At 38.6% G+C, this 21,881-nt stretch overlaps 1 protein-coding gene and 1 non-coding gene across 3 annotated transcripts in view; one reads left to right on the plus strand and one right to left on the minus strand.

Annotated features, from left to right (window-relative positions):
• Positions 1–21,881, minus strand: part of LOC124165954 (SH2 domain-containing protein 3C) — a 278,828-nt gene that overhangs the window by 115,046 nt on the left and 141,901 nt on the right. The gene's annotated exons all lie outside the window — the stretch shown is intronic.
• On the plus strand, positions 1,472–1,544 carry Trnav-gac. Its single transcript has one exon. It is a non-coding gene; the product is annotated as a tRNA-Val (tRNA).

The raw sequence follows: 21,881 nt of genomic DNA on the forward strand, positions 1-21,881 counted from the left end.
ACTTATTCTTTCAGTAACAAATATATTTCAACGTAATTCAGTTGCTTTGGAATTGACCCCAAGTTATTTTCCGGTATGTCTGCATTACAATACCTAGGAGAGGCAGAATTCTCTTTAGCATATCCATATATTGATGATTATCTGTAAAAAAAAAAAAGAGGCAGTACTCGAAATATGAATGGAATTGAAGTTGAAAACGCGAATATATGACTATAGAGAACGCTGCTTTATGTTGGCACACCAGCCTTTCAAGAACAAAAGACAATGCACGACTCGCAGCGGAACATTTCAAAGCTTTCCATCAAGTAGAACAGGCTCAGCCTTCGAGGCACAGTTTCACCCTTTGCCCCCTGAGTGACTTACTATAGTCACCTATTATCCAACTTGGACGCCAGTGAAGGCTCAAGGAACAGCAGAAATACGATTCAAAGAATAATATCTCCTGCCAGCTTACAAACGCTCTTCTGGCAATTTTCCATAAGCCACAACAAACAAAAAAAGCCGTGATAATGGATAAAATTCATTATCATAAAGGATATTCGTCTCCTATTTATATTCCTTTGCAATATCGGGAGTGATAAGGTCATAAATCTTAATTTAAAAAAACAGCCAAAAACAATCACTTATTACGAAAACCACACAACTTCATTAGTAGATGCAAATACCAAAGCTGCAGCAATAAAAGAAGCAGTATTATACTTTGATGAAGCATATAAACTAACAAATACTTTGTTTCGTTACATAATTTTCAAATTTTCATTTAACTTGTATCGCGAAATGGTGCTTAGAAACGATTAATTCGTAACCAAAGAAACGAATTGATGGAACATATACTTGGAAAAAAATTCTCTCAATGCAACATTATCCTGAAAGAATATTTATTGTTAAATTTTTATACTTCAAAAGGCGACACACTTTTTACGCTCAATTCATCTGATAATATACGGAAAAGTATACCAATTTGATACATCGATGGAAAAACTAAGCAGGTAAGGATGCCCATTAATGTCTAAATTCTATGATTATGGCATCATTAAAATTAAATTAAAAGTTTCCTTAACAAAGTAGTCAAATGAAATTATGTAAAATAAAAGTAATAACATGAGAAAATGTCACAGGATCTACTATGAAAAATCCTTCTTAAGCAGTGAATAAATGTTTCTCGCCGTCTTGTATTCATTGGGTAATAAAAATAAAACACTTTCTCATATTTTTTATTTTTCATATGAGTTAACTCAAGAATATCGCCTGAAATAAGCAGACCGGAGCTAACTGCGACATGATTAAAAGATGTTTTCCTTTGTCTTTCTAACCAAGGTACTTGGTAAAACAGTTGTGGCATGCATTGTGTTTAGCGTGTAGCGTAGAAATTAGGGTATAAAAACGTATTCCAACGGCTACCTACTTATTTATGTTATCGGTATTTTTAAACCAATAAAATCGCCGATCCCGAACCTCGCTCCGAGATGATGGCTTGGTAGTGCAACTGGTTAACACGCCTGACTGACAATCGGGAGATCCGGGTTCGAATCGTGGCTAAGCCACATATTTTCATCCTTGGTGCATACGTAAAATAAAGGATTTAGAAATGAAGACTGATACTTGGAAATACGTTCGACCTTCTTCCACACCACTATGATTGCCGATTACACTCTAGCCCTCGCCAACCTGTTCACTAAAATACGATCATTAGGTTGAAAGGATCCATTTCAATCAAAATTCATGCTCATTCATGATAATGCCGATTTATAAGCCTCCGATTACCCCGAAATTCTCAGCACATTAATCTACACAATGGACAATCGATGCATGATAAACTCCTACAAGTTCTACGCTTTTTATTTCACAATCCGACTCGACGTTAGACATGACGCTGAGCCAAGCGAGAAAAATACGATATCTCCAGGGGTCATAAACGCTCTCCCACCTCCGCATAAACATTTCAGGCAATAAAGACATCCTCAGGTGAACTGTGACTTTTCAAAGAGGTGAAAGGTATGATTTACCAACATCACGAGTACCTATGTTCTCCCTTCCACAAATCTTAGAAAATCTTTTATCTGGTGAAACGTGTGCGTCTCCATAAAGAGATCGCGAGATGCTTCCACCGTTACTTTGCATCTTCATACTCGTCAATAGGGCAAATGAGAGAGCTAAGGTCCACCTTAATATCACAAAAATGTGAATCACAAGAAAAGCGTGTTAGTATGAGGCAAGGTAATTCTATTCCGGCGATGTGTCACTAATATTTTTGGCACATCAGTGACTATGTACACATTTTCAGGTCAATTTTTTTGGCCCCTGAAAACCTATCGCTGGAGCTATCATTCCGAGTGACGGAAAAAATGATCGTGTAATTCAGGCTTTCATGATATCAGAGGTAAGGTAAACCGTTGAAAACTCGAATTATTGACCCCCCAAATGCCCACAAAAAGTAGAGGAATAGAGCCTGTTGGCAACACTGTACTACATAAATTATTTATTGTTCCGACAATTTTTCCTATCATACGATTTCAGAAGGGGTCGATTCTATGACTTTTTGTTGTATCTCGTCCAGTTCATTCAAAAAAATTTGCATGAGTTAGCCGGTCAGTCGAGGTTCGGAAGTGGGTTTTATAATATATAGATTACTTGCTAACAACTTACACCATCTTGAAGTTTCAGGGCATAAAGAGTCTGTTTTTATCAATATCTGCCTTTCAGTCGAATTTGAAAATTTAACCTCTTCATTTCCTCAGATCTAACTTGTTACATTCAAGATGCAGATATACATTTTAACAAGGACCTACTCTATAAATAACTGCTCAATTACAAATTGTGAGATTTTTTAACCAAGTTTAAGATTGTACGAGATTTTCAATTGTTTCGATACCTAAGGAGCAGTGACGTCACGGCAAAATTAGCAGTGCCGGATCGCACTTTCCTCAACTTTTTGTAGAAGTGAAATATTACTCTGCATGTTTTTTATTGCATTTTGTTATTTACATTTCATTTTTTTTTTGTTTTGGTTACGATTGTATATATATTAGAAATTTTGAAGCAACAAAATTGATAACAGTGTTACTAGACAAGTATGTCTTTTGTTAACCAGCGCCGGAACGGCGTTCCGGCACCATAAAACCACTGCTAGGGAGGTCATGATATACTTGAATTCCAATGCATAAATTTTGGATTGGTCTATTTTATGAATTTTTTTTGCTATTCCGTCTCCATCAGCCCAAAAATTTGTATGAATCGAACAATCACTCAGTGGTCGAAGGTGGGTTTTATAGTATAGTGACGTCAAGATGGCTTCACGAAGTGTGCACGCCTTGAGCTCGAGATCAGCTCTCTGCGTTCGGACAGAATATTGCTACACCCTTGGGGGGCCAGCACGCTCCCCTGGTTACTCGTAATAGCGCGGAATTCACGTGCACGAAAACGGGCGATAGAGTAGAAGAGAAAGGGGGTAAAGGGCGCAAGGTTCCGATGGCTGGGCGGTCGAGTTGCGATCTGGCTGGCTGTAGCGAGTAGAGAGGGAGGTAGGGAGAGGTAGAGAGATGGGGATAGGCTAGGGGGAGGGGGAGGTTGGAGCGGGTGGCTCATTGCTAACGGAAACGCCGCCGTCTGCCGGGAATCGATCGGCTCGTCCTTGCCCGTCCTTTGGATTCGATTTTGAAGGGGTGGGTGCGCGGAGGGTTTTATAATGGGAAAGGGTTGTAGGGAGATGATGGGTGCGATTCAAAGTGCGGCCTAGGAGTCGCGGCGGTTGAGCGATTCCGGAGAATGGGCTCCCTCGCCTATTTTTTTATCGTCAGTAGCAATCAAAACTTTCTGTTCATACGAGTGTTCTTCACGATTTCTTAAAACTTATACTTTCGCATTAATGATATTGAATAGTTTTTTGTGTTGTCGTTTTTTTATTGTGAAAGCACGATTTGATTTCTACGAAACCAAAAATTATTTTTTTAATCGCTGATGTGGAATATTTTGTTAAAATAATATTTGTTTTCAGAGTATAACATTATAATTAATTTCTTCCCTTGATCTTTATGGTTATCATAGAGAATAACAAACATTCGTAGAGTTTGTAAAGTGAAGGGATAGGAATTTTTCTATTTTTCGATCCGTCGCGAAGTATGGCGACACGTCGCGATGGATGGCGACACGTCGCGACGGATAGAGACACATCACCAACTTCTCCAGTTATTCGCTGCGAAAAACTGGATGCTATTATATGGTATATGGAGGATGCGAACGACAGCTATGCTCATTTGCGTCATGAGGGAAGGTTAGGGAGGGTAGCATTAAGAGAAACCCGGCGTCGCCATTAGACTGCTCTTAACGAAAGCCTCCAAGGGGACCGCGGCTTAACGTCTCATCCAGTGGACGAAGTGCGGTACCTGAAGTGCCTCTCAAAGCTAAATAATCTCAAAGCAAACTCCAAATACCTCTCAAAGGGCATTGTGGAGCCTAAAATCGACTCTCTTAACCCCTACTCATATAAGTTGATGACGTAACGCGCTCTTACCGAACGAGTCTTAGCTTTTCAGCTGAAATTCTAATATTGGTATAAAATTCTTCATTACCGGTTACTACCCCGTCGGTTGCTGCTGCGCAAACGACAGTTTTTCTGGCACTACTGCCAACGTCTTCAAGTCAATGTTCAGCTGGCATAACTACCAGCTTCTTCTGCAAGAAAACGCTGACAGTAGCGCCAGCTGAACTTCGAACTCATGACATTGGTAGTAATACCAGTGAAACTGTTGTTTGCGCCAACGCAACCGACGCGTTACTAACCGAAAACGAAAAATTTAGTAGTACACCGCGGAAATCTCCGTTCTTCATACTGGCATATAAAGGGCCTTCCATTTCTCTATTTACTACGCATGTTCCTGTATTTTGGCCAATGGTGGTGCATAAATGTGGGACTGAACAAAAAATATGCCCTTGGATCTCTCCCTCCATATCTGTATCCGTTTGGCCCCTCCGTATCTCCCCTTGCAAGCCCCAGCCAAAGACCCAGCAGCCAGCCACCAATGCACTCCCCGTAATTCCCCGCTCTTTCACTCGGCTATCCGCTTATTCAAACCCTCAATTCCCTTCCCACAGCTCTCTCCCGCTTATGATTTCCCCACGCACAACCCTTACGCCACCAACGCAGACTCCTTCACTCCAACCTCCCCTTTCAGTCCCCACTTCCCAAATTGGGCTGAAATCGAAAAAACTGGCTAAAAATGACTTTTTTCACTTTTAATTTTGTAAAATAATATTATATTTTCAAATAATAGAATAATTATGAAATATATTACTGAAATAACTTATTTCTAAGTCATTTTTTCAAAGCCGGAGACGTTATTTCAAGTTTATATATAATGACCTCGAATTTTGTTTCCTCTTTTTTTTTAGAAGATTGACTAACTATTTTGCCACAGTTGTGTTTCATTTCAATATGCCTTTATTTTTAAGCATACCCTAATAAAAACGAACATTTTTTGAATCCGTTGCAGTGAACATTTTCATTCAATTGATAGTACTTTTTATTAAACATAATATCCTATTTTTAAATAATTTTTATTTCTAATGGAAAACTTTATATTTTTCACATTTTAACGCAAAAATTTTTAACCCCCCTTTATGAAAAAAGTGTCATTTTTAAGTCTCAAAAGAAAAATCCTGCCCCAACCTGCCACCCCACCTCTCCTTCTCTACACTCACATATGTATTGCAATTAACCAAACCACGACATTAAGTATTTTGCGATGAAAATAATCTGGCCAAAGTTATATTTCCATTTATAATACATGAACGAATATTTTTTGTGGGAGCTTGGTAGTCTAGTGGTTGAGCGCGTGATTGCTATGCGGAGCGTTCCGAGATCACATCCCGGTTAAAGCCATCGGACACCCTCAGATAGAATCCTGGAATTGCTGGGAGGCCCAGGAACCCTGACTGACCCTCGAACCCTGAATAAATCACATTCACACGCATGTGACAAGTTTTTCAATAGCGTGTAAATGTAATTTATTCAGGGTCAAGAGTGAAGTCATCTGGTCGATATAGAGAGGGGGTCGATTCTAAGGCTTTCTGTCGTATCTCGTCTCCTTCACAAAAAAAATTTGTATGAATTAGTCAGAGGACGAAAGTGAGTTGTATAGTATATAGATTCCTTCCACACAAATCTTACATTAGAACTCTTCACATGTGCCACAGTGTGGACTTGTGACGTCAACATTTTGTTCGCTAATACCCATCCCGAAGTTTGCTCTAAGAAAATGGCTTGGTGGTGGTTAACTGGTTAACACGCCTGATCTGCAATCGGGAGATCCGGGCTCGAATCCCAGCTGAGTCAAATATTTTTTATTTCATCCTTTGGCTCCAACGTTCCTTGACAATCATATCCCTTCCTCACAAAATCCATACAAGCCCCTTCAATTAAAAAAATAAAAGGAATTAAAAAAGTGCGATAAAAACGTCTCAACTGACGAGTCCTTGTTATCTTAAATTTCCCCTGGTTTTCACTTCCTGCTCATTCAAATCCATCATCCCATCCCTCTTTGATGGCGACAACTGAAAGAGGAAATAAAATTTTCACACATTCCCTCGGATGCGACCCATTAATTGATTACACGGGGTTCAATTTTTATCGTAATTCCCGCCGTTTTCATTCATTCCCATAGAGCACTTTCCCTCGCTCCATACATATTAGCTCACATAACCTCATCGGGCTGAGGAGATTCAAGTAAATTTCTATCGCTTAAATATAATTAATAATAAATTGAGAGATATTATTTCTACGTAAACTTGGGTCACATTTGCAAAAGATACCCCAACTCTTGTCGTATACGTAAATGATAAAAAGTGAGCCAGTCTAGTGGTTGGAGCTCTTGGCTGCTGATCGAGGGGCGAACCCGGACCCCCAAATCAAAAATCCTGCGAGGTGTACCAGGGAAAGGAATAACCTCCCCTTCCTTCCCTGAATGTATGAAGTACACACGCCTGTGGTCTAGTTCGGGGTGAGCTCTACCCTCACCAAACCAAACCAACCTTCGGGTTGACTCACTGAGTGAGGTGATGAAGTAATTAAGAGTATATTTCCCACTGAATACACGAAAGAAGTTACAACGATTGTTTTGTCCAAGCGGAAAACAATGTATAACCCCATTCACCAATCAGACTCATGGTTATTTATTAGCATTTACGTAAGAGAAAGTCGACACTGTACGCAGCAAAGTATCTGTGTCATAGAAGTGAAAATGATAAAAGAGGATAGGGTAGCATTGAAAAAGAACACATTAGGACCGAAATTGGATGGACTATTCAGGCGATCCTATGTCAAAATATGGTGGTGTTCGCCTCTAGCTACCTTTACCTACCTCCAGAAGAATCAAAATGTAAATATTTGCAAGACAGTAAGACTCTAGGATCTTGACAGCAACACTGTTAGCCATAGTCAAACTCTGAATAGAAACATAACTGAAACCTTAATATTTTTTCACGAAAAATTTGATCGAATTCAAATATCCACGATTTTTAAACCAGATTTAAATTAGGACAAAATATTCAGAAACTGTTAAGAAAGAACAGCAACTCCACTTATAGTAGAGCTGTTCCAAGCAAGAGCTCTTCCACTATTAAAATAAGTTTGCAGCATTTTCTCGTTCATGGCAAATTAAGAGATTATTTTATTACCAGTGACATGACAAAACCACATTACTATGGCAATGTAGCCCCATTCACATTGACTCACACACATCCTACTTATGGGCGAAGTTTAGAGTTTTGAACACTGTCTAATATTTTTTGATTTCATTGTACTTGAATGTACTTTTTCGGGTAGGGGGGTCAGGTCTCCTCCAGATCCCTCCAAAACTCCGCCCGAGCTTCAATTCCATTTCAAGACTACGGGAAGAGAAGGGTACTGCTATTATTATGCGGTAAAGTTGCATCTCGGATTGCATACACATAGGAGTTTTAATACTAGTGAATAAGTTTCAACCAATCTTAATTTCTTACGATAACTTGAAATTCATTCATAACATTCTTTATTCCACCATTAACTGCCCTGAATTGCTCTCCTATATGAACTTAAAGCTCCATTCCGTCCTACCCGTAGTCATCCTTTCTCCATATTCTTCTTCTCAAGTTCTCGATCACCAAACGTCATCGTTTCTTCCATTTCTCATCTTCACTGAACTCACTCCGCGCACACAATGATCCATTTGTCCTTCCATTTAATAGGTTTATAAACCTGGCCCTTTCGAATCAGTCAACTACATAGTATTTCTCCCTAATTGCACTGTTTTTTATTGTTATTTGAGGACCATGGAAGCCAAGGAATACATTAGCAATATTTATGATTTTGGAGATAAGTGCAGATAATGTTTGGTGGGGTTGTGGCGAAGGCACAACAGTACACTTATCAGTGACTCAATTCTATCCCATTTCCACAGCAATATCGCATACCTCACCTACCTTTATCTGCACTTATCCTCTAAATCATAAAAATTGCACTTGTACCCCTTGGCTTCTAGGGTCATAATTAATATTATTTTCACATATTTGTAGAATTCCCGTTGTAAATTTCAAAACTTATGTACTGCTATCATTTTTAAATGGCCCGTTTGCTGGTTTTACTTATTCAAAGCATCAAATATAATGAAATAAATTTCAAATAAAATTTCAAAATTTCCCTACAACTACGACCCATTAGACGCTTGAAAAACTGTAATAATTTAAAATTACGTTTTCTGTCACAATTCGAAGTTTGAACGCAATATGGTGGTAGCATTTGAGTACCTTATCCCGCGATTGAACCAACCTAATCTCTGGAATGTCCAGCAATTTGTCGCAAAAACCGCGGAGAGAATAACACTCAAGGTTTTCGAGTACCCTTTCCCGATGTCGGGATCACTTTTTCCGAAAGCCGCCGCAAACCTATCGCGAGGGAAATGAAGGGCCATACGAGACCGAGGAATACCGCAAATCGCCCGCCCTTTCCTCCCCACAATCCCAACCCTTCCGTCGCACGAAGCGACCCCATTATTATTAGAGACCACCCTGGAACCTACCCTCGGACCCTACATTCTCCGGAACCTCCGGGATTCGCGACTAATTATCTCCGGAAACGAACGATTTCCCCCCTGCCGAGTGGGGACCTAGTCCGAGACCGCCGGTGAGCCACCGGCTCTGACCACATGGTCCTGACGCGGGAGTCCGAGGCGCGCCTTCAAAAGGACAGGGAGATTTAAAACGGACTGAATGGAAATAAGAGAACATCCCGACTGAGAGGAACGGTTGAGACAACTGAATGAACTGCAATGGCTCCTGGTCGGAAATTAAGTTTGAGCGACATAGTACAGAATATCCATTGCAGTCAAAACAGCACGTCACAAAATACGAAGACCACACGACCTAACAAAATGTCTCTTTTAATCTTTATCGCAAAGGAAACAGAGCATTTAAGGGTTTTATAGCGGGTGAATCGTCCAAATAACAACGTAGGACGATCATAACCACCCACGCCCTGAATAGAACAACCTACCCAGGTGGGACTCGAACACGCGACCTTTGATTTGGAAATTAAGGAATTTACCCCATCACCACTTGATCTACAAATCGCACGAATTGCGACCAACGTTAGTACGTAGGTGCATCTCATGCTCTAAAACCCCGTAGTGCTACTTCTGGTTATGTCCAACACGACCTTTGCGTCATTTTCTCATAACCCTTTTAATACGTCACGTCACACAACTTCTGCGACTGGTCATCCTGCAGGGTAGGCACACCTATTGACACGATGAAAGAGAAAACTTAAAAATCCTATATGATCATGATATTCATGTTTCAAGTTTCCCATATCTCTCGGTACTATCCTTCCCGAGCAACGCCGCGTGGTCTGCTATTGCTTAATAAGAGCGCATTAGTCTTACCACAAAAAGGATTTAAAGGCAAATTAACGAGGAAATAAGGTAACACTGGCAATTGGCAAAGGAGGTAAAAGTACCAGAACTGAGATATCTATCACCACTAGTTCCGGCCAATAAAAAGAATGACCAATCATATGCGGCTCATATTACTTCGTGTATTGTCAATAGCTCAACCATTAGTCAAAGCCATGTGATTTTAATGCCATATATTTGAATACATAAATGTTTACCTTCACATATATGTTCTAAGACCGATCTGAGACCTCACCTTCAAGGGGAAACATTTGAAGCGCTATAAGATATAAAAATATAAGAGCCCCTTCCAACTGTTTCAGGACTAAGGGAATGGCAATTAAGAAGTCATTCACATGATTTTTAGCAGTCAATCCGTTTCATTTCATTTTTAACCATTCTCCTTCGGCTCTGGAAAAGATTTCCGCCGCAAACAAAATGGTATATGATTTTATTCTTTCCCGGTGTACGTCACAGGTGAAATCTTCTTGGGTTTTTCGCCGAGTGAGTTGCTTGTATAATTAAAAGCAACTCACCCGGTTGCGAGAATATCTCACCAGGTTCAATATGTATTCCGACATGCGTGGACGGTTTTATCGCTAACCATTTCGTAAAATTTCCCCAGGAAATTCCACTGCTATCCAAAACTTATCGATCCTTCCACTAAAGATGAATTCGGACAAGAACACTCAAGAGACATATACAATTAGATAGAGCAATGAAAGGAATCTTACATTGTGTAAAGGAACCTCGAGGAAACCATACTATAAGCGATTCTTCCGAAGCAAAAAAAGTTAGAAATCCTGATTTTACAAACAAGCCTTTCATTTACTAGATACGTGCATCCCCTTTTCGCAATTTATTACTGAGCAGAAAATTATAACAAGCAATTATGCTTGATATAGCTGAAACTTTTGCGAACTAATATGGTACTCACCGGACCGAGAAAAATCAATCAGAGCAAAACTATCTAATATTTTCACGATTAATTTTAATCAGTTTCCCTCCAAGATTCCGTCTCGATACAACGAGAAGTGACTATGCCATTGCGTTAAAATTAATCAAGCGTTTTAATGAAAATCAAATTCATACTACAACACCTATCCACACTCAATCCACTTTCTGTCACACGCTTCGATCCATGATGATTGGCCAATTGGCCGATGTAGTTTGGTACATTTATCTTATTAACATTTTTATCATAAGGTGTGATACATTTTTTATATCACATACATTTACTGTAGCTCGATAAGAAAAACGGATTTATTCATCGTGTAGCATCAAAAAAAATTTGAACCTAGGATCAATATACAATCCTTCCTACAAGATCAAATATATCAAAATATTCGTTCGGTTAAAAATAATAAAAATAATACCACATATCCAAAGGAAATTTTTCAAAATAATGTTCCAAGGAAATAAAGAGACTCCACCACTGGACATATGCACTGTTATACAAGATAAGCTAAAGATTCTAGAAGTGTACTCACAATAGAAAAGTTTAATAAAGAAATGAAACCAATGCTTACCATGCAACACCAAAGAAAAACTCGAACTAGTTGATCCGTTGATCCATCGGTAGAATAAATTTAAACAGAAAGCCACTCACCTGAAAAGGAAAGATATTGAACTCAGAATTTTAGGAGTGAAAAGTCACAATAATAGACAAGTCGGAGTTATAAAAGTAAAATACAAGTTACAACGAGATTACAATTATGATATTGGGGTTTTACAAATGGAAATATAAGCGGGCCATTTTAGAGCATATATTGCGCAATAGGGGGTAAAAATAAATCATTCGCAGCATTCATAAAAAAAATTGAATTGGAGAGCACCGGTAAAAACGGGCCCATTTGTGTCAAACAGCGGGCAAAGGTGTTTCAGTATTTAAAACTATTCATTTTAATCCCAACTAATGTAGTAAGATTTCTTGCTCATTCGCTAATGCTGCATGCTAGGAAAGTTTCACCGTTCAATAAGACAAATCGTTCCGAAACAAGTCTTGGTTTAAGAACGGAAAATAGTGCATTAATTTCACCCGGGCACAAAAAATTCGACATATTTGTATTTATAGCATGGTATCGTGTAAAAATGCCATCACATATAACCCGGTGATCCTCCCGTATGCTACATATTCTTGTTCAACTCTTCAATCAGTAAGTACCATACTAGGTGTTTCAGGAGGAATTTTTTGATGCACTTTGCAATTACCATTAGAATGGTTTTTCTATGGTATTCAGTCTTATCGATATTTTATTTAATACTCTGGATTTTTAAGGACATTAAATAATTAAGGTTGTACGAAAATGAGCTATTATAATTGTCTGAAACATATGTTTGAGCTTAATTAAACGACAGCTTTGAGCGAGTATCAACATTACGATTGCGCAGTGTCTCACCCATTTTGAGACTGTTATCAGTAACTACGGGGTTGCGACCCCATGTTTATGGACAAAATTTGCTTAAAATTGTGTTCGCAACCACCTACACATATAACTTCAGAAACAACCTGTATAAATGTGTCACAGTACGGTAATATGCGACATACCACAGCAAGAGGAATACATCGTGTCTTCAGATAATCGAAATCGCAAAATGGCAATGGAGCACAAAGGAACGCACGGCCCAAGGCCTTGAACCGATGCTATGTCGTCTGCTAATGGTCACCACGAAATACCTCTCCCTGTCTCCACTCCCGACATTTTCCTTAGATCGGCCCACACAGCGCAATAAAACCCAGCTAAAAATATTTCATCCCCAGGAATTTCTCGACCACGCAAAACAAAAATCCACCGTTCCCTACTTCAATATGACGACTGCCTCCTGAACATGCGCTCAGTTGAAATGAAAACGAAGATAAAATATTTTAAACCCCGCCAAACACGCTCATTCGAGTCTGAGTTTTCCTTTTCTTACCGATAAATCTAAAGACTTACAGCAAACGACGTTGCAAGAAGGAATAATTCACTTTTACATGCTTCAAGCGCTTAAAGTCGTTCGCGTAGCAGTTTTCTTGGCAGCTCGCACCATTGTTAATGCTGAAGTGATATCATAAATTTTAGCGAGTGTTAAAGAGATGTAATTCCAACCATTTTTCCCGTTTAAATAGACGAATTTACGCACCGTTTATGCCTGATAATTTATGGCATATTTCAATTACATGCACTGACGCACACATGCATCATTGACGACTACAAGTGATATCATTCGTACAAACAATGTTGTTCCTATGAAAACCTCCCGAGTGTTACAACTAATAAATTAATTCCTTCCAATACAACATGCTATCGTTCTTTAGTCATGGAAGCGGAAATCAACGTCACTATTTTGTAAAAAAAACTATCAACAATATCTTTTCTTTAGAGAGACAATAATTCCCACAGAGCAATCATATTCATTTATTGTTAAAAACACCGATTTTGTGCACATGGAGATAAAACCTTTTTTTAAGCTGTTATCCCATGATAGAATAGCGCATGTGGCTTATCAACATTATCATCATGCATCAAACTATTTTCTACGCTCTAAAACTGGAACATAATAAGTAAAATAAATCTAATCACAGTTCTCCAAATGTAATTTTTGTGAACTTCTTCGCATTTCGAGATAGTCGAAGATTTTTATGAAAAAAAATGAAAATCGTAACATGTACGGATAGCAAGCAGTCAATCGATGCGGGAAACGAGAAACACGATACTCGCGAGCATATACCGCATTCCTAAGTTTAAGCTTGAGGTTTTCCTGGACTTGTCTTGAGCGGACTCCACCTGTTGGTGAAGCACGTACGTTTTTAGAGCTTTCTCATATAATGGATTACTGTGTTTTTCCGTCAAACGCCTTCGAATGCGCCTCGAATTCCACATAAATCATGTTTTACGCTCCGTTCGCAAGCCACACAATAAAAACAAAGCTCACCGAATAGTTAGGAACTTGAGAGTACCTGCTAAGAAAGTCACAACAATAATAATCTAGATATATATCTGATCCACTGCGAAACACACTTAGGCATGCATAGATATCATTTGGCGTACGAGTGGACAATACTTGAGTTGAGAGTAGAGCAAAGCACTTTCAAAACTTTTCCTAGCCTTGCCAACCATGTAATTAATATTCATCACATAAACAGCAAACAAAGAACGTAAATTTCTTCCGCTTTCCATTAAAAAAACAGAGATTGCCAGTTTAAAATCGATATATATTATATCTTTCAGTTATTCTATGAAAATCAGGGAAGTAAACATCGCCCTTATCATTAACGTGAATTGATACCAGTATTGAAAACTTTAATTTTAAAATAAAACTTAATGGTACCAGTAGACAAAATATTCCCTGATTTTTCATCTTAGTCTCTATGATTTTTCTAACGTATAACAGTCAACAGCTTAACTGCAACAAAACTACATTAATAATAATATAAAAACGAAATAATGATTAAAATTCTACGAATTATCCAGAACGTAGTATTAGGTATACCTGATGTTATACTTTTAACGCTTTCTTAGGAAAAATATAATGTTTTCCGAAAAACTCAAATCACTCATTCCCACAGAATCCATGCGAAAGGGTATAGCATATCTAAGGAACACAAAAAATTGCATTACTTGCGAATCCCTTAATAACGTTTAAAATTAATCATTGAGTCTTCTTCCCTTATTGATAATATTTTCAAAACATTGTTGAGCCCTTCGTAGATGGAAAATATTTTTAAATGAAATAAAGGGGAGAATGACATCATATTTGCCTCGATTCCAAGTTTTTATACCATAGCTTTTGTATATTCTTAAAGCACGATAAATCCTGGCGAATAGAATAGAATGAGTTAACTGAAGGATGAGTAAATTATGTTTATAGGAAAATTATTCAAGCATTTCGCTCTTATACCATTATCGTTGTTGTTTCGTTTCAGTTAAGTTGTTCACCATTTTAGGCTAGATAAAAGAATAGGTAAGCTATATCCTGGAGAATAGAATAGCTGCCTTGTTTTTTCTTACCTGAGCAGAAACCCGAGAGAAGTTTGAATCAAGATAAATCCTGTTTTAACGATAACTAACTCAAACAAAGTCAAGAACGCGAATTTTTCTGAAATTTTCAACGACATCCCTTACTTACTACTCCTGTAAACGGATGATATTCCCACGAATTGGACGAAATCCACCACTGCAGCAGCAACCGAGGTCTTTTCTCTCGTATTACCTCAATTCGTGCAATAGCTGCATTTCTCGCAGTTTCCACGATGGGGCTCAAGCCGTCTCGCCACTCAGGGAAGAGGATTTAAAGCTGACCGCGCTCCCGAGGCTTAAGCGGCCACCACCAATTCGAGCACTCGCACTCTACTCAACGGGCGTGTTCCCCTAATCCGGATGCAGGGGAAAATAAAAATCAGGATAGCCACGTACAGTCAAGTTGACGTTAACTGAATATTCCAGATTTTCCTAACAACTCATACAATTTTCTAGAAAGTTTCGTAGCACGAATATTATCATCTTAACCACACATTTTATTTTTTTAAATTTATTTATCTCACCCCCAACTACAGCACAGCCTACTACACTACAGCCTTTACATCGGGTGTTTTAACAATTAAAAACAACAAACGATCACATACATCCATGTCCTGGAAGAGGCAACCTATCCAGGTGGGACTCGAACCCGCGACCTTCGTAATGGTAGGCGAGGACTTATCCTCGCCGCCACTGTGGCCGACATATATGACATTTAATTTTATGGTATAAATAATATATAACCAGAAGTTTTTAAGGAAATAAGAAAAAGTTTTAGTCATCTAAGACGTCACGAAAAATAACGAAATAAGACCAGTCTAGTATTAGCGACCCTTTAAATTATGAAACCTTGAAATAAAATTTTATTAAATAATGCTAACAATGCTTATGCATTACTTCCGATCTATTTTCGTGACGTGTTTTTTGTTAAATACACAAGCTACTAACTTAAATATTTCACATGCGAGGATCAGGTTAGTGTTTAGAGTGTTGGATTCCCTCCCAGTTGGTCCGGGCTCAAATCCCGGGCGTGGAAGAGAATTATTAGATGCTGCCCGATTCCTGTTTGAGTGCCACAGCTCTTCACGTGTGGCACTCCCTTCGTCGCACGGGATGATGAGCTGTGGTCCCATCGGAAAATATCATCTTTCTTGAAAATCTTCTTTCGTTAAGAGCAAGCTACTTCTGACGTCGGGTTTCTCTCCACCCTTCCTCATACCTCAAATGACCTAATGGTCGCCTTCTCCGAATACCAGACCATACTTTGAACATTTCACAATATTCAAAGATCTTTATCGTTATTTGCCTGTATCTAAAATTTGAAAATTTTGCCACAGTGTTCCTCACACACAGCATTTATTTTATGATATACAATACATAACCAGAAGTTTTTAAGGTAATAACAAAGGTTTTACGTATCGAAAGAGAACGAAATACGACCAGTCGAGTAGTAGAGACGCGTCCTCTTAAAAAAAAAAACTTGAAATAAAATTAAAATAATTTGCGAAAATAATTTAATTTTAAAGTAGCTATGATCTCAAAGACATAACGTAAAACACAATTCTTAAAATTCGATGAATTTTATAAAAAGGCCATAATTTCAGGGATCAATTTCATTATGGGTACGACTTTATAATAAGACAATCCAAATCTTTCCTCTATGAGAGCTGGACCACATAGAAATATCGGTACGGCTGATATAAAAGAGTGGATAAGCGAAAAACGAACACGCAATAATGTATTTTAGAGTAAGGAAGAGTTAAATGTTAAGTCGTTGACAATTAATTTTTTGAAATATTCAGGAAAATTATATTAATATGCTATTCTCAGGAACCACGTTGACGTGACCGCCACACACATTCACCAGCATTTCCCAAACAATTATTATTTTTTTTTAATTTTCAAGAAAATCACATTCACTTTTCTACTCTCACAATCAGTATCAACGTTAATGTGAACTCAACACGAAATTGACCACCATTTCTCCACACAATCCCGCGTGTAGCAACCGTCCAAAAACCTAAATGGACCTCGTTCACAAAGTCCTTACAGGATGTCCTCCACACTTTATTTTCTCTTTTCGCCCACAAGCAGCGCGTCTCGAAATATATAGCGCGTTTGGGATGAGAAATGATCGCAACATGACGCCCCGGTTCTTGCGTTCCTGCGTTGCTGTAAGCTGAGCTACAGGACGCCACTGTAGTTCTTTACGTGCGACTCCGGGACACACCTCGTTTTCGAAAAGTTTCCGAAGCTGCACGAAAATTATGGGCTGTGCCTCGATTAAAAGGAATGGGTCATAAAACTTTTCGCAGCCACCCACCGGTAAGGGATGGGAATTATTTCGCAAGGGCTGAACCCCGCCGAGCGCAATGACAAATGAGTAATGACTCTCACGCTGTGATTCAAACTCGCAAATTGTATCATAATTTATTCGATCATTGATTCTGTCCGTAATTCACTTCAGTTTTCAATTCGTAGCCGATCAAAAATTTATGTTTGGGAAATCTCTGTATAGTTACAGTTTCACCTCTTGATGATTTTTATTATTGATAAGATAATTATTTTATTTCGTTCATTTGTATCGTCGATCGTTGTTTGCTTTATATCGAAGTATAAACCTCCTATGAACGCCAACAAATTTTTGCCAAATTTCAACACAGACAATTTCTTTCCTCTATACCTAACTAATTATATCCAAACGTGACAGCACATACCTCAGCGAAGAGGCAGAAATTAAAAAGCAATTCCGTTTAATTTTAGAGTCATAACGAGGAGAATCTTGACGGACAGATATGAGTGTCTCCGCTACATTAACAATGAATGTAAACTATTCAAGAAAGATAAAAAGGTCGGCGAAGTCTAGAGGCCAAAATCGCCACTTCACGCTTTACGAGTGGGAGCATCAAATGTCTTGGGTTTATCGGCCATTTCCTCTTTAAGAGCCATTCCGTTAACTCTGAAGCCTAGGTCGATAATGGGGATTTTCTGGATTCAAATCTGATTCCGTGACGAGTTCTGGATAATTCCATATTTTTATCCCGGATAGATAATCATAATTAATAAATACCCCGATATATCAGAGGGTCAAGCTCTATCCCTGAGATAAAAATCCATCAAATCATCACATACCTTAATTCTGTGCAAGGAGCATGAAGAAATTAGTGTGAAGAAGAGATCAAACACGTGTTTCGCGGCATATTTCAACGGTGCAGTGGGCAGCGGACATGTTTAACAACCTCTAGTAATGCATCTAAAATTCTGATGTGCATCTTGTATTAAAAGGTACATTGAGACATCGGTGGGCAATGAGTGCTGGTTAAATTGTTGTTACTCCCTCATTTGCGGAACCACAGAGGTCAACTACATCTCATCCATCGCTATACACCAAAGTTAATTGCGGCATCATGCATATACTAAATGCTTAGATATATGGGTGCAACGGAAATTGAAAGAAGCTCAAAAATTATTAGTTTTTAATTATGTTTTTCCCAGTGATTTATCTACGGCATTTATTCAGCTGACTAAAGAATTGGAGTAAACATACGATGACATACTACCCCGCAAGAACAGGCGTATTAGGACTCCAGCTGTTAGTAATAAAACATTTCTACCCACCCTCTCTTTCTCTACCAATCCATTCGTCAAAATATCCTTAATTTACGGTTTCTGCCGGACCTAGAAATATTGCATTATTTTAGTACATAATTAATAATACATTATTTTATCCTCAGAGCTAATTTAATATCTGCTATGAATACAAAATATTTTGGGGCAAAAAAAACCGGTATTTGCAATGATTATGTATTTTTATTATAAGTACCAAGCCCTTAGGAAAGCGAACACAGCAAATGCAAGGTTTGAACCTCATACATTTTAGCTAAACAGCACGTGCTTCATTATGACCTCAACGACCGCCTGCTGTCATTCGTCTACATTTACTTATTACCCCGCAAACCTCCTAAAAGGCATGTGGCAGGGGGTGTTAGGACACCAACCGTTTACACTTATAAATGAAATACGAAATTTCGATTAGGATTTATAATAGTCCTTTATGGTTCGGGAGAGAAACGAATTCCCATATATATTCGTTGGACTAAATATCTCTCATAGTTTATCACCTCTGTTGAACCTAGAAATATAATGGGGCTCTAATATTACGTTCTTCGTGTCGCTCTTAAATATATCTATCCTCAATTGTTCACGCAATCTAAGCATAGCGCGCAGCCTCCGAGTCTCCAGCGGCTCCCAGCCTAATTCTCTTAACAACTGGGTAACGCTGTCTGTACGCCCGTGGCATTTTTTTTGACAAACCGCTCCTTCCTTTGTATATTATTCAGTTCACGGATTAAGTCTTTCTGCACCGGATTCCATATGCTCGCTGCATATTCAAGGTGCGGTCGGACGAGTGCGAAATAGCACCTTCTACTTTCTCATCCGAAAATCTTCCCACAATTTTACTAATTTCTTCATGGATATACCGAAAATATTCCTTATATGTGTTCCCCACGATAGGATAGAGGTTCCCAGGAACTTCACCCAGGTACTTCACTTCGTCTGTTGCCTTTATGTTAATACCACCCACAGCATTATCATGGTTATAGTTGGACGACCTCTGCAAAAAAATGTACCTTCGTGCATTTTCTCAGATTAAGTTCGAGGCCCCTATCTTGTCTCCACAGATGAACGTTGTTTTAATCCGATGACAGAATTTCATAGTCAGAGTGATCACTAATTTCGCGATAGATGACAGCGTGGTCAGCAAATAAACGTATTTTACTGATAATTCGGTAGCAGAGGTCATTAACGTATACAATGAACAAAAGGGGGAACGATTACGCTTCCTTGTGGAACACCTGATGTCAATTTAATTACATCGGAGCTAATTCCGCCAAGAACTACTTTTTGTTTACGTCCACTCAGAAAGTCGCCAATCCAGTTTACCACTGTTTCCTTTAATCCGCATGACTGTAATTTGCATAAAAGTATTTTGTGAGGTACCGTGTCGAAAGCTTTCTTAAAATCTAGAAATAATGCGTCAACTTGTCTTTTCGATTCACCAGATTTGAGAGCGTCGTGAAGAAAGAACGCGAACTGTGTTTCGCATGATCTACAACTTTTCGGAATCCGTGCTGACAGCCATGGAGGAAGTTACGACTGTCCACGAAATTTAAGATATTGCTAACGAAGATATGCACAAGTATCTTGCCTATAATCTATGTTAATGAAATTGGACGATAGTTGCCTGGGTAATGTCTGTTTCCCTTTTTGAATATCGGTGTAACGCTTAAAATTTTCCAGTCTTGCGGTAACTTTCCATCAGACAGTGACTTCTTAAATGTTATCTCTAAGTAAGGTGCGATCTGTGAATCTAACTCCTTATGGAAACGCACGGGTAAGGACACGCGCGGGGAAATAGTAATCTAGCATATATCACAGATGTACGGTAATCGTGACAACTTTGTTTTTAGGAAGTGGTACGAGTGTGGATCGCGCCCACGGGAAATGTAGGCAGAGAAATCCAACTCGACACGACATCCCACGTAAAACAACACATTTGCTCCCCAAAAAGATGAAATTTAACTCAAATCAGAAGCTGCTTACAAATTTTGTACCACATACGCAGACACGGGTTGATTCGCTAACATTTGTAAGTAAAATACGCTGTACATTTAAAATACACACAAGACCAATTGACTTCATGGGTTCCAAAATGGCACAAATCCATTTTGCAGGAATTTGGGATGGACTGTACCTTTGTATATACATCATTAAGGCTGCCATAGCTTTTACTTCAATTATTTCAATGAATGGAATTGATGCGAGATAACTGAGATACTAGTACGCAGTGGGAGAGAGGAATTCAAGACTAAAATTTAAAAAGGGAAACAAAACATAAAAGAGGCCAATCAATTCTGTAAATTGGGCAGAAGAATAACTAGCGATGGAAGATTCAAGAAAGAAATTATCACCAGAATAGCCCAGGTGAAGAGAGCATTCCGAATGAAGAAAGACTTTCTCATGGTGTGAAATTTAGACATAAAAGTAAGGAAACAATAGATTAGAACTTACATTTGAAGCATGCTTATCACATTCCTCACTTCATTTCAACCTCCCTAAGGAGCCGCCAAGCATACATCTACATTAAGGGTGCGTCGCTCCATGCCACACGATACTAAATTGCATCGCAAATAAAATTGCATCGAAAGCAAAAATATGACAACGGTCAGCAATGTAAATAATTCAATGAAAACGGAACTAATAGCATAAGAATTAGAAGAGAAGACCGCAGTCTTCTCATAGATCTAAGTCTTATCTTTTAATCACTATACTACTAGGATCTATCATATTGCCAAAATTAAGACGTCATAAAAATTTTATGAAGAAAAAAATTGAATAAAAGTAAAAACGAACATCTCTGTGGACAGTTAATAGGATCTGTATTTACATTTTACCCGGCGTAATGCCTTAACGGTGAAGCATCTCAACCTAACGATTTCCTTTAGAATCAATCGTGGGATAGAGAGAATCTCAGAATCCCATGATTTATTTTTAATAAAGTGATTAAAGGCCCACTTCAGCCATAAACTTTCCCAATCGAAATGGAAGCTTAACATGGCAAATATTTACGCGTTCACATCACAGCACGCCGTAACTGTTAACGCCCAATTGATGGGAAGAAGAACGCATCCAGTTCGCCCACGAAAATTTGAGATGGGGAAAGCTCATTATACTGGGAGGAACTTCTGAGAAATAGGCCCACGCTGTATCAGTTTCTCACCAAACCACATCACTCTTGGAACAGCTTGAAGTTTACACACTCCTCCATTAGGATCACTTTCCGCATTAACTTAAACTATTTATGGAGCAAATATTTGTATCTAGGAAAGTAAAACTTTTTATAAAAACTAAGGTCCACACTCAACCTCCAGGAAATTGGTATTCTAGAGTAACTATCGTA

The sequence above is a fragment of the Ischnura elegans genome, chromosome 9 (genome assembly GCF_921293095.1).
Source record: "Ischnura elegans chromosome 9, ioIscEleg1.1, whole genome shotgun sequence".
In the NCBI taxonomy this organism is placed as follows: Eukaryota; Metazoa; Arthropoda; class Insecta; order Odonata; family Coenagrionidae; genus Ischnura; species Ischnura elegans.